A 14,614-nucleotide genomic window follows, 5' to 3' on the forward strand; every position below is an offset into this window, starting at 1 on the left:
CTCTAGTTCTGTAAATATATACTCGGCATCACCGGAAATCCCACTCCAGTAGTGGGTGCAGAACAGAATGAGGATATTTCCCTATACGACTCGTCATGCAAAAAGCGAGTAGCCAAGGTGTATGCTAATAGTGCCCCTGGTTACCGCCGGCAAATCGTTCAAGATTTTGCGGCAATTATGTGGCAGAGTTGTATAATTCTGCATGCAATTGCAAATGAATGTAGTTTTATGTAATTTATAAAAAAATAAATTCCTTTTCCGGCAATTCTATGTTCATGTAATATATTTTATTTTAATTTTTTTTTGGGGGGGGGGGGGGAAAGGAATCTTAGTGATGGCAGATTGTGAACCCTCCGGGGGCAGAACCTGAATGCAATCTGCTTTGAAGTGTGGAAAAGCGTAATCTAAAGCAAATAAATAAAATAAGTGTCAGGCGGAATATAAATTAAATAAATAATTCCGGGAAAGGAGGGGGGATAGAGAAAAGAAGAAGGAATCTGGGGATCGGGAAAGAGAAGATCTTGGAGAAGGAATCTCAGGTAGGAGGCAGAAGAATAGAGGTGCAGGAAAAGAGGAGAATAGGGGGAATCTGGGATCAGAAGGAAAGGGAATGAGTGGAAGAGAGAATGGACCCAGGATATGGAGAGAGGATTCACTCAGACCCATCCCCTCAGCACCGATCCCTTCATTCACAGCCTCTCCAATCAGTTTGCTCTCCTCACTCATTTCTGTGATCCCCTCGCTCACACTCCACAGCTCCTCAGATGCCCTCACTTTCTCTCCATCCTCCCTCTTCATGCTCTCTGATCTCCTGATTCATTCTTGCCTCCTATCCACATATTCACTTCCTTTCCCCCATTCCCACACCATGACTGAAACCCTCATTACCTTTACTCCTTCCCAGTCCCCTTCCCGAGTACTTTTCAGTCCTCCCCCCTCCGTGGATCGGTGGCAGGAATTGAAAGCTGCAATTGGACCCGGGCACAAAAAGAGGAGGACGCAATCCTGTGTGCCAAAGCTGCCGGCCTCTTTCGTCCACCCAGTCAGGAGTTACAGCATGGCCGGACAGCCTCTCCACAACCCGCAGCTGGATACTCTGCCTCTCAGCAATTCCGTTTCCCCGGTCTCCTGGGGCAGTTCTGCTGACAATGGCAAAGTCTGCAGGAAGAAGTGGACCTTGCGGTGGTTCCCGTGGAATTGTCTGAGAGCAGGGGCCCTGCTAATAGATTTAACATACAGTAGGTTCATTTCAGATCCTTCAGGCTAACTTTGGAGGTATATTCAATAGTGAAACCACACTATTGAATATAGCCTGCTATCTTATGTTGAATAATTTTATTGATTTTACTAGGAAGATCACAAAGAACAGATAATAATCGTGGCCCGGAGAAGTTGAGTATTGACTCCTACTCAGGCCATATCAACAGCAATAACAGGATAGCACAGAACTCCCATCCAACCACCCTAACCCCCCCCCCCCCCCCAAAAACACTACTAGATATACAGCAAAAAGAAATCCATGCCAGTTGTCAGTCCATCAAGAGGGCGAAACAGTACTAGAGTCCCACAAGATTCTGTTTCTAAGTAGACTTTATCAATCATTGATGAGCAAGCTTCGGGATTGGTGAGGTAGAGACTGCAAGTAAGGATCCCAGATCATCAAAAATTGTCGGCGAGACCGGAGTGTTGCACGGGAACACAGGTCCTCCAAGCGCAGTAGGTGATGAAGATGATTACGCCAAGTCCAAAAGGAAGGACCGTTAGAGTCACACCAATACATCAGTATTACTTTTTTCCCTACAAGGCAGTCTTTGTGAAACAAAAGACTATGTCCCTTTCTCAATGAGATACGTGGGAAGTGGCCAAAAAGAAAAAGTAATGGTGTAATGGGCAAGGAAATTCCCAGAAGGTCCATTAGGTAAGAAGCAATACGGCCCCAGTACCGACGTATACGCGGGCAGGCCCAGAAAGAGTGGGATAAATTACCAATTGCACGCTGACATTTACCACAGAGCGCAGATGTGGACAAACCGGAACGATGGGCAATCTGTGGGGAAACATACGCCCGTCTTAAAAATTTATATTGCATTTCACGATAATACATGCTCACTGTAGTATGGGTTATTCGTCCAAAGCTTGCCTTTAAAATAGAAACATTGAGAACAAAGACACCATCCTTATTCCAACGGTCAATCAGCACAGCATAAGGTTCATTGCGAGTAAGTGATTTTAATCTTTTATAATACTGAGACAAGGATGGAGCCTCTTGACCTTCAAAGCGCAGCATCTTGTCCAAAGAATTAAAGACCTCAGCTGGTCTAGGTTCCAAGGGCAATGACTGAAAATAGTGCTGGAACTGGAGGTAGGAAAAAATGTGTCGAGTCTAATTTATACATAGAGCGTAATTCAAGAAAGGGAAACATCTGCCCGTCACAGTTAAGTACATGATAGCCGGCTATCTTAAAGTTAGCCAGCTAACTATAACCTCCTAACTTTAGGACAGCTGTTTGGCCCAAACGGACTTAACTGGCTAAGTCATCTGACTAGCTCTGATTATTGGAGTTAGCCGGTTAACTTAGCTAACTCAACTCCTCCCAGTTATGCCCGTGGAACGCCCCTAACTTACAGGTCATTCATCAAAATGCGATATGGCGTTAACGCACGTGTTAACACCGTAACGCATGTGATAACATGATTATCGCATGGCACGAATGCAGATTATTTTGTAGGGGTGGGATTAAGTAAATGAGGGGTAGTATCGCACCGTGCAATAGCATAACGCATGATATCACATGGTTTTAACACTGGAAATAACCACACCTTTTTTCCTGGTGTTAAGCTGTGCGATATGCCTGAAACAGCCGTGACACAATTTGTGATAAATATTGCAAATTGCATTTTGGCCATTTCTGGGCTTGGGGAGGGAGAGGGGAGAGTGGAATGGAGTGTAGAGAGAGAGAGCCTCTGGGGAGGCCTTCACAGTATTCAACTATTTATATGACTATAGGAGGGCCAGCTAATAGCCTGAAGTGATATGTTGGTGGTGGTTTAGGGATCAGTTTTACATGCAGAGTACACCTCAGTGAAGATTTGACATCATTTGGAGTGAGGAAAGTCTCATAAAGATGAGATTTCTACTATGTTATGTTATGTATAGAGGGAACCATCAAGCTAGGGCGAGATAACATAGTAGAAATCTCATCTTTGTGAGACATTCCTCACTCCAAATGATGTCAAATCTTCACCAAGGTGTACTGTGCTGTTCATACATCTTACTCTACATGAGAAACTGGCTCCTAAACCACCACCACCACCTCACCTCGAGCTGTTAGCTGGCCCTCCTATAGAGATATAAATAGTTGACTACTATGAGGGCCTTATAAATAGTCTCTCCCTCTCTCATAGCCTGTCTGCTCACTTCTTGAGCTGCAAAATAGTGCTTGACACATGCAAATTACCCTAAGCTCATCCCTTTCTCTTACTGCGGGCATTATCCATGCAATATTATAGCATTTTGATGAATCTAGGGGTTAGCCAGCAAAAATTTTAGCTGCTTAACTTCTGAGTTAGCCGGCTAATTGCTTTTGAACATGGACCTCTGTTACCAAATTTCAGTGAAATCCGTCAAATGAAACAATCCTACAAACATTGCAAAATGACTCACCTAGAACAGAGCTTCTCTGTTTTTATTTCACAGTGCACTTTCAAGTTTGCTTGATCTTCATAGCAGAAGAAACCACATTTTTCATTGTCGTATATTTATTACCTGTTGGACACTGATCACATGACTGTAAAAATGCCAGGGTATGTATCATTTTGCCCAGCACCATCTCCTACTCTCTCGCTCTCCCCTTCCCAGCACCATTTATTTATTTCTTTATTATTTATTTAAGACTTATAAACAGCTTATGACAAATAAAATTGACCTAAGTGATATACATATTAACAACATAAGAACGGTGAGCAGACCGAGAGTCCACTAAGCCCAGTATCCTGTTTCCAACAGTGGCCAGTCCAAGTCACAAGTATCTGGCAAATACCCAAACAGTGAATAGATCCCATGGTGCAATTGCGCAGTGATATGTAATGGCTATTTCTTAAGTCTCTTGGTTAATAACAGTTTATTGACTTCTCCAGGAACTTGTCCAAACCTTTTTTAAACCTGCTACAATAATAGCTTTCACCATATCCCCTGGCAATTAATTCCAGAGCTGAAGTATGCATTGAGCAAAAAAGAATTTTCTCCAATTTGTTTTGAATGTGCTATATACTAACTTCTTTTTGAAAGAGTAAATAACCAATTTACATTTACCCGTTCTATTCCACTCATGATTTTATAGACAGCTGTCTCTTCTCCAAGCTGAAATTATCCAAAACCAGAAAGGTATATAAGTGAAGTAGTTGATAATACAACAAAAATCCAAAACTTCATGACACCAAATTTTGCAAAACACTTATTAGCTGATGATTCTCAGATGTTAAAAATGAGAGGAAAAAAGACCTCAGGACCTCATGTTTGTTCTACATAGAACATACAACATGTAAGAGGTAAGTTATAATCATTGGTCTTTAAAAAAAAAACCAAAACCTCCAAGCACCAAAACTTTTATTAATTCCTAATTTTTTCGTTTTATATTGTCTTAAAACTCATACATTGTATTTCAATTATAATAGCAATCCATTATTCAAAGACACTATTGCTCAAATTTCATGATGATAATTCTTTCAAAAAACAGTTCTCAAAAATCATCCGGATAAAGCAATAATTTCAATTTATCTGAATGAAGCATTAAACAATGCTATAATTGTGCCGGGTGTATACTGTATCCACTCATTATTCTCAAGCAGACATCAGCTGATGATTCAAGGCAGTTACTCTATGAATGAAAAATATCAATTGAACACACATTGGCCACAGCCCAATCACATCATATTACTGAAGTCCTTGCATACCTTCAAAATCACGACGTTTAACATCCGTACAGTTCTTCTTTGCGGGCTAAAACCGCTATGGCGATTCAATAGCAAAAACGCCAGTGCATGCGCCCCTATATTTATTTCAAATTTCCACCAATCACACTTGTTCCTTTTAAATAATTATCCACAGTGATATCTCGTTTAGTAAAAAAAAAAACCAAACAAAATTTTCACATCTCAAAACTGGTGCTCAAATGTCCCCAAAATTTCATACCCATATATAAATGTCTCGTATCATAAAAATGCATATGAGAACAATATCGGAACCAGATAACCCTAGGTATACTTAGTAAAATGGGAACCAATCAATCTCCAGGCTTAGTCCAAAAGGTGGAAAACTCTGTAATTTATAAATCCATCTAGTTTCTTGCTGTAGTAATCTTATGACTTTGTCACCACATATCAGATATGTTCATATCTTGAACATATCAAATCCACTTCTAACAGTGGATTTGATATGTTCAAGAACGGTGCATTTTAAATCACAAAAATTGTTTCATTTCGATGCAATGATTGACTAACGGTGCCTCTCTCTTCGTAGTCTTTAGACAACTTTTATGTTCCGCTAGCCTTCTGCGTAACGATCTAATGGTTTTGCCTACATAAGCCAGCTTACACGGGCACAATAGAACATATAACACAAAATCTGATATCTTACGATTACTCCCTTGTTTCAAGGATTCTCTTTTGGAAAATTGAGAATATATCTTGGCCATCAAAAATCTCATGTTGTGGGGTACAGTCACTGGTGCTTGCCTCACCTAGGATCCAGAGTTGCCTCACAGGTTTTCAGCCCCTTCATGGGAATCCCAAAAGGGGATCCAGCAAAAATGTATCTCACTGCAGTTAATTAGGAGACTATCCTCTGCCAGGTTGTGCACAGAGAGGTACACCTTCAAAAATAAAGTTCATGATGAGGCTGGGAGGTCTCACCAGGGAGTATAAAAACTGCATCCTCACTGCTCTGAAGTTAAATCAAAATGACCACACTGAATACAGGGCCGGCGCAACCCACTGTGCAAGCCGTGCACTTGCATGGGGTAGTGGCCTGAAGGGGGCGGGGGCCTGGGGGCCATAGCCCCAAGATGAAAACAGTGTGGCTGACACCGCCACCACCCGACCCCACCAGGAGGACAGGAACAGGAAGAGGGAACTGCCGCATGGCTGAGCGGAAGGAGTCGCGGGGCCGCCTGGTGCAGAGGGAAGGAGCTGTGGGCTTGCATGGTGGTCCCAAACAGCCAGAAGAAAAAAGCCACGAGGCAATTCCCATCCTGCCCCACGGTGGAAGTGAAGAGAATCTTTGGTGTGTGGGTGTGAGTCTGAGCACGTGTGTGTGAGCATGTTTGTGTGTGTCTGTGTATGTGTGTGTGAAAGGGAGCATTAAGATGGGTGAAGAGACCAAACTCTAGGGATGATGGAGTAAAAGTCTAAATAGTTCTTTTTGAGCAATAAATTATGCAGATTATATCAGGAAAGGTGGTTGTATCCAAGCATAGGGTGTTCTCTGAATGGGTGGGGAGTTCAGGCCTCTTTATGTGTGTGTCTAAGCATGTTTGTGTATGTTTTGAGCAAGTATGTATGAGAGGGATTGTGTGTGAGAGAGGCTGCATGTGTGAGAGCATGTGTATGTGTCTGAGCATGTAGGTATGAGAGATCTTGTATGTGTGTGTGAAAGAGAGCGTGTGCAAGAGAGAACACATATATTTTGTATGCTATGTATGTGTATGTATAGATATATATATCTACATTTACATTTATGAGAGCGGGAAGAGAAAGCTTGTACATCTCTCTCCCCCCTCTTCTTCGACAGTACCAGGGTGACTGGAAATAAATTCCCAGGTATGGAGAGCATGAATCCTTATCCTTATTAGTTATCAGTTTTAATTTTTGGATATTATTTGATGTCTGCTTTTTTGAAATATTTTATTGGTATTTGTACAATTTAAAACAAATTTTATGAGTTTTTTAAATTATTGGATCTTCCATTCATCAGCTGTTTTGAAAATTCTTTTTATTAGTATATTTATACATAAATACTTTTAAATTGTTAAGCTCCGCGGTTGCAGACGGCTGCGACCGCTACTGCTCACCTCTCTTTCTCCTACTTTGGCTCAGTTGGGCGAACTCACAGCTTCTGCCAGCTACCACAGGCCTTCCGGCCTCCGTTCCCGGGCCTACCCGGGCAGGATGGACACTACCGACAGCCATCTTGACCTTGGGGTACCTTAGGCGCGTGCGCTCTCCGACCTGCTTTATCCACGTCATGGTGGGAACCTCAAGGGTGTCTCCATCAGATGATGTCATTCAACTCCGGTATTTATACTCGGCAGCCCAGACAGCTGGCGACTTAGCGACGAGTTCACTTGCTGTTCCTACCTACCCGCTTCAATGTTGTTTTGTTCCTGCTTCCATGGTGTGAGACTATCGGGTACCCGCTCCTCGGGAGCCCTTCCTTGTCTCTTGGCTATCCGCTCCTCGGAGGGCCTTGCACCCGGATTCCTGCCTGCCTCGCTCCCTGAGGCTTTCTACAGAAATTCTACTTATCTTCAGTCGCTGTGAGTACCACGCTGTGTTTATTATCTATGTGGAATCCCTCTCCGGTGTACCCCGCTCTGTGGACCATTGCTTTGAGGAGCCACCTCCGGGTCAATCCTGCTCTACGGACCCAAGCCGTGACACCACTAAGAGGAACCCTTGCCGGTGTACCCCGCTCTGCGGACCACTACCGTGATCTTCCATCGAGGAACCCTCCAGTGTACCATCTCTAGAGACCAGTGTACTACAGAGACTGTATCACTTCCCGGCACCCCCTGCTCCTTGGGTAGTACCGCAGCCTTGCCTGACCACTCTTCAGCTAAGTCTGATGTCAGTCTGTGCTGGCGTTCCGAGGCCCGCCTCCTGGGGCCTGCCTCCATCCCGCAGCCGAGGCTCCGCCTACTGACGGTGAGGCTCCGCCTACTGACGGTGAGGCTCAACGGGGCTCCTCCCTTGGGCAGTACCACCTCGGCCGAAGGGCCCACATACTGACATTTCCTAACATAAATAAATATGATTTATGTATTTATTATATTTCTTGATTTTATTGTTTGACTGAGGATTGGAGATGGTTCTGTTTTCCATTGTTGCACTGCATACCGAGTCTGACTTGTTTCTATTTATACTTTATGGTTTCTTTTTTTCTGTATTTGGTGAGGGTCTGCCTGTGTCCTGCATGTGTGACCAAGGAGAGGTATTCTGCTAGCATTTAGGGATCTATAGCAGCTTGGTTTGTTCTGTTTTCCTAATAGGAAGTGTATTGGTGTTTTAGGGCCTAGTGTAATATTTGCAGTGCTGCCTTATCATTGATGGGGTTCTTACTTTTTAAGTGCTGGCAGTTAGTTACTGTTGTTTTGGTATGGGAGGCTTATTATATTTTAACTGTAATTTATTCCTAGCTTTCTGAGGGTCAAGCCCACATCCAACACATGTAACAGTAGTCCTAATGCCATATGGGTTCTAAGTATCTTTTTTTGTAGGGTTTTCTGGTTGCATTATAGCAGTGCATGTTAATATAATATACATGTGATTTTTTTTTATCTCAGAAGACTGTACTTTGAATATTCTTTTTCATGTAAAGTCTGTTATGAATGTATATTTTTAACTGTGAGTGGGGAGGGTGGGGGTCGGATGCAAGGGTATAAGGTTTGCCTGTGGCACCTAATATTCTTGCACTGGCCATGGGTGTGTGGGAGGGGGTGAAGAGGTGGGGGGGGGGTGACAGTTTTTAAAATTTAGGTTGCTGGAATGAGCTGGACTTTTTTGGGTGGGCCCAAGGCAGAGACTAAATGAAAATTCGGGGGGTGGGCAGCACAATAATCGTTCACCCAGGGCAGCAAAAAGGCTAGCACTGACTGTGACAGAATACTAAAATGGCTGCACTAAATAGGAAGAGGAGTCCAATCCAAACCCTCCAGGTTGGGAAGGGCAGAAAGGGAATGGAAGGCTCACAGGTTCTAAGCAGGGATCTGGGGCCATCTAGTGGCTGACCCAAGAGGGCGCCACAGGTTCCAACGCACCTCATTAAACACATTAGCATATTTAAGAAAATTACATTATTGGTTTTCTTTGATTATTACAATTGGCAACTAACTCAATCCGGGGATTTTATGTTTTACTATCCTGGAATTCAAAATTATATAGGATCCCGATTGGCTTCATGACTAAGAAGTCAGCGTGCAGCTGCCTTTCTGTATATTGAAGACAAAAAAAGAAACAGGCAGAACATCGATAAGACTTAGTCCAAGGCTTGGCAAATCCTGGGCGCCAGGTTGACGTGGCACCCAGGGATATTTGTACTCTGCTCCTGGCCTAGCTGCCACCGCGGCCGCCTTTGCTACTGGAACCTGCTGTCCTCTTCCAGTTGGAGCCACGCAATGCCTAAACTCCAGTGCTGGTCTCGTGGGACTTGATATTTTGAGATCAGTGCCGGAGTTCGTTCATCACGTGATTCAAATTCACCGAGAACCCTGGAATGCAAACTGGAAGAGGACGGCGGTACTGGCAAATGGTGGCAGCCAGCAAGGTGAGGCAGAGGGGTGGTGGCTGGCTGCACAGTGGCTGGCTCGGGCTTGGTGGATGATTGATTGGGGGATGGTTGAGAGAGGAAGACTGCGGAGGATGAAGGAGAGGTTGCGAGAGAGGGAGACTGTTGGGATCAAGATTTGAGAGGTTGAGGGGAACCTTGGCAATGGCAGAGGGTCAAGCTGCTCCTGAGGGGATCGGCCACTTGCTATCAGTGGGGGTGCTAGCGTGCTATTGAGAGCATGCTTGTGGCGGGTAGACTGGCCTAATTTACTCTTTCCCCCCATCCCTTTAGAATCAGAATGGGAAATTTAACCTTAGTAAATCAGGGCCTAAAGGAGCTACAACAGGCCTTGTAGGGGAACCTCCCCCCCCCCCCCCCCACACACACACCCCTGTGCTTGAATATTCCTCTCTTGCACCAGTCCCCCTCACCTCTGTTCGCGGTGCCTGCCCACTGCTGCAGCATGTGTAGACAGGAAGTTGAGCGCTGAGCCTCCTGCAGCCGGGGCATGTGCTGACTGGCCCTGCGGCACCCCCTGCCTCCTCTTCCTGCACAGGCATCCTGTTACCATGGAAACCCGTTTGCGGGCAGGGGGGGGGGGGGGTTGCTACAGGGCCTGTCAGCATATGGCAGCCAAGGAAGACCCAGCGCTAAATTTCCTGTGTCTGCTTTCTGCTGTTCTTGCAGGGCTGGTGGCTTGGGGGCAGGCCCACATTTAGACATGATGCTCTGGCGCCTATAAAACACTTAGCGCCAGAGGCAGCTGCCTCCATTACCTATCCCTAAATCTGGTCCTGACAATACGTGCTGCTATTTGGTTACTAGAACTTGCATTGGAGAATTTTTTTTTTTTAACTTTTTCTGGAACATCATACTTTCTTTTCCAGATTCACCCATAGAGTCCATGATTTGCAGTAGCTCTCCTAGCAGGTTTCAGTTTTTGTGCAAGCCTTCTGGGGTAGCGGATAAAATGATCATATTGTTTGCATCCAGCAGACATTTGATCTGAGTCGTCCAGTGTCAGGCCTGGATTGTAGGATCTCTGCAACAATGTTGTGGGGGAGAGGTCACGGATGATATTGAAAACCCTGTGGGACTGAGTCCGCTCCTGGCTGCAGCCTGAAGTTGTCTGCCTGCGTAGCGATAATGCAACAGGTGTGGCGCTTGCATTCCAGTCTCGTGCAAGCAGACTGTTCTGAAACAGGTATTGCCTGATTGTTGTGCAAGGAATGCTGGAATATTCAGAATGCTCTGTTCACATGGGTAGGAATTAAAACTGCAGCGGGTTTTTGGAAGCCATTCTCACTGTGGAGCACGCTTCACGGTTTTTCCTGTAGGGGATTCGGGTCAAGGAACAAGAGAAGGAAACTCTAGACCATGTTCTAAATTCCACTTCCCCTCCCCCCTCAAGCTCCTGAGTATTTTATCGGGTTACTTGGTTCCCCCCCCCCCCCCCCCCCCCGTGGAAAAGGCATCCGGTCTGAAATCTCCGTGTGGTGAAGGAGGGCAGCAGCTTACTGCGCAGTGTTGAGAAGAGGTTTTTTTTTTTTTCTGCTCTTCTTCAACTGTTCTTTTGTGTTCATGGCAAGGGAGAGAGTATGAAGAAGATGGTGGAGCAGAAACTCTCCTCTTATCTCTCCAGAACCGAATTATTCAGTCTGTTTTCTACCTGGATGCCAAGTGGATCAATCTGGTGGACAATGCGCACCTTGTGCGTGCTTTTTTTTTTTTTTTAATGGCTCAGGTTGGTTCCAGGGAAGAAGGCTCAGTGAATCAGGGCGAAGGGGTATGGCTGGGTTATGATAACATCAGCAAATTTGACTTTCTGTTACTGTAACCAGTGCCGCTGATTGCATCTCGTTTAATGATTAATAGGCAGGACAGTGGAGGTGGCTTTGTTTGCGATGTGCCTGCGGTGTTTCCGGTTCGCCCTCCTTGGGACCCTCTTTCCTTTCCACGCGCGTCACTCTTAACCCCCAAGTCGGACCGTTTTGACCGCTGGATTCTTGAAACGCATCGGGGGGCCATCCTATGTTTGTGTTCTTGTCCCTTGTCCTAGATTCAGCTCGTGATTTGTGTTATGTATTTATTATGAATAAATTTATGTGATCTGTGTTGAATGATGTTTGGAAATTCGGGGCATATAAGATCTTATAAATAAATATACATTAGCTGAAAAGGTATGTATAAAAAAAAAAGACAGTCTGGCTCTGTCTCCCCATGTGTACACGGAGGTCCCGCCTCTCGCCCATTTATGTATTTCCAAACATTTAATATTCCTTTTCCTTCCAGGAATGGTCTTGAAGCAGATTATAATCAGTTTTAGTAGATTAATGGGTACAATAGCAGAAAAACAGCTGCGGCATTGTGTGTCTGCGCAGACCACTTCACACCTACAGCTGTTTCATCCGTGCAGCGGGCCGCTACCTTCTCCAGCTTCCGAGCAGGGCCAGTGCAAGGGTCTGTAGCGCCCTAGGCACACCAAATGTAACCCCCGCATCCCAAGATGAATGTGCACTCTAACAGTCGTAGATATACAGAGCTTTGGTTACTCTCTTACATTGCGCTCTCTTTCTCTCTCTCTCGCTTTACAAACCTAGTGAGTGCTCCATGACTTCACATTTTGAAAATGGTGCCCTCGCATACCTCAGTGGCGTTCCGCCTACTGATGCCACCCTAGGCGACCGCCCAGTCCTGCCTAATGGTTGGGCCGGCCCTGCTTCCGAGCACACAGGTGCTTCTGCTTCAGCTGATGGGAACTGTGATCCCTGCCAGCCATGCCACTCAGAAAGGCCAGCAACATGCGTAATCCGCGGTCCCAGTGCAGCTCTAAGAACATAAGAAATTGCCATACTGGGTCAGACCAAAGGTCTATCACTCCCAGCATCCTGTTTCCAACAGTGGCCAATTCGGGCTACAAGAAGCTGGCAAGTACCCAAAAACTAAGTATATCCCATGCTACTGATGCTAGTAATAGCAGTGGCTATTTTCTAAGTCAACTTGATTAATAGCAGGTAATGGACTTCTCCTCCAAGAACTTATCCAAACCTTTTTTAAACTCAGCTACACTAACTGCACTAACCACATCCCTTGGCAACAAATTCTAGAGTTTAATTGTGCATTGAGTGAAAAAGAATTTTCTCTGATTAGTTTTAAATGTGCTACATGCTAACTTCATGGAGTGCCCCCTAGTCTTTCTATTATCTGAAAGAGTAAATAATCGAATCACATTTACCCTTTCTAGTCCTCTCATGATTTTAAACACCTCTATCATATCCCCCCCTCAGCTGTGTCTTCTCCAAGCTGAACAGCCCTAACCTCTTAAGGCTTTCCTCATAGAAGAGCTGTTCCATCCCCTTTATCATTTTGGTCGCCTTTGTGGCAATGCAGTAAATGACATCCAACAAAGACCAGAATGGCACATCTGGTCTATCCAGCAAGGTGCTTTGGGTGCTAGCTGTTGCTGAGTCCAGGTTACCCCAGATAGAAAAGTCACCACAGGTTATGTCAGTGCTTTTTTTCCATCATCTCTGCCACTGTGGATCCTCTGTGTTTATGTCATGCCCTTTTGAATTCTGATCATTTTTTTCTTCACCCCCTCTTCAGGGAGGGCATTACATGCATCCACCACCCTTTCCGTGAAAAAATATTTCCTGAAATGCAAGTGTGCCCCATTGTAACTTCCTATCATGCATGATTGCTAAAGCTTCTTTTCCATTGGAAAAAATTTGTTGTACTTTAAAATTATTTTTTAGATATTTAAAAGTCTGTATCATATTCTCCTTGTCTCTCCTCTCCTCTAGTGGATATATATTTAGGGACTGAAGGCTGATCTCCTATGTCTTTTGGTGCAGACCCTGTGCTATTTTGGCTGTCTGCCTCTGGATCACTCCTATCCTATCTCTATCCTTTGAGTTACAGCCTCCAGAACTGAAAACAGTACTCCAGGCAAGGTCTCACCAGCAACTGCTACAGGGGCATCCTCTCTTCCTTTTTTCCTTCTGGCTCTGGTAGAGTGGCAGATTGCAGTAGGCACTGCTCACCCTCTGCCAGTAGCCCTCATGTGTGCCCACTGCCCAGAGAAACAAACAAACTCTGATATTTATATCTAGTGCATGATATACTAGTCCTGTGGGAATTCTGTGCTACTGTGGAGCGCAGAATTCTCCTGTGCAGCATCTGTGCAGAATTTGGCAGGCCTCGGCATGCCGTGAGCAGGACTGCCTCCTCTTGCAGCATGTCTGGGCCTATTCCATCTTTGCCGTGAGTAGGACACCCTCCGCTCGCGGCACACCAAGGTCTGCTTAATTTTTTGCCACGAGCGGGACGGCCTCTGCTCACGGCGAATATGGAACAGCCCACAGCGTACTACAAGCGGAGGCCATCCTGCTCATGGCAAAGATGGAGCAGTCCTTGCCAAGAGTCAGTTTGTGTGTGTGTGTGTGTGTGTGTGTGTGTGTAAGACTGCAAGCCTGGGGGGTGAAAGAGAACATGTGTGAAGGTGTTTGTTTGTTTGTGAGAGAGAGAACCTGCGTCAGGGTGTGTGACAGAGAGCATGTGAGAAGGGGGGTGTGTGTGTTTGAGAGAGGGAGTCTATATGTGTGTGTGTGTGGGGGGGGGGGGGTGGTGAGAGAGGGAGTCTGTGTGGATGTGTGTGCATGAGAGAGAGGGAGCCTCTGTGAGAGGTGTGTGTTTGTGCACTAGATAGAGAAAGTGTGTGTGTGAGAGAGAGAGAGAGACACAGGGAGCTTGTGTGAGGAGCAGTATTGAGAGAGGGGTCAAACTTTGGGAGTGGAGATAGAGTGGAAAGGATTGAGTCTAGAGGGGGAGGAGAGAGAGAGAGTGGCAGGTAGAGGAGTTTGGGCCTGAGAGGGCAAAGTGAAAGGAGACTGGCCAGGGGACTAGGGAGAGAGGGTGGAAGAGATACTCTTACAGTGAACTTCTAGGGAAATTCTGATCAAACTATTTAAAACTCTGCATCTTTAAATAATAACTTTTTTCGGTATTACATTTTGAATTAATTTCTTAACGTAATATACATGACAGTCTTTATTTTGACCAATATAAAATATG

General features: G+C 45.1%; 1 protein-coding gene across 1 annotated transcript in view; it reads left to right on the forward strand.

Annotated features, from left to right (window-relative positions):
• The window catches only part of FNIP2 (folliculin interacting protein 2), a 173,289-nt gene that overhangs the window by 44,387 nt on the left and 114,288 nt on the right, over window positions 1–14,614 (forward strand). The window lies entirely within an intron of this gene.

The sequence above is a fragment of the Rhinatrema bivittatum genome, chromosome 1 (assembly GCF_901001135.1).
Source record: "Rhinatrema bivittatum chromosome 1, aRhiBiv1.1, whole genome shotgun sequence".
Taxonomy (NCBI): Eukaryota; Metazoa; Chordata; class Amphibia; order Gymnophiona; family Rhinatrematidae; genus Rhinatrema; species Rhinatrema bivittatum.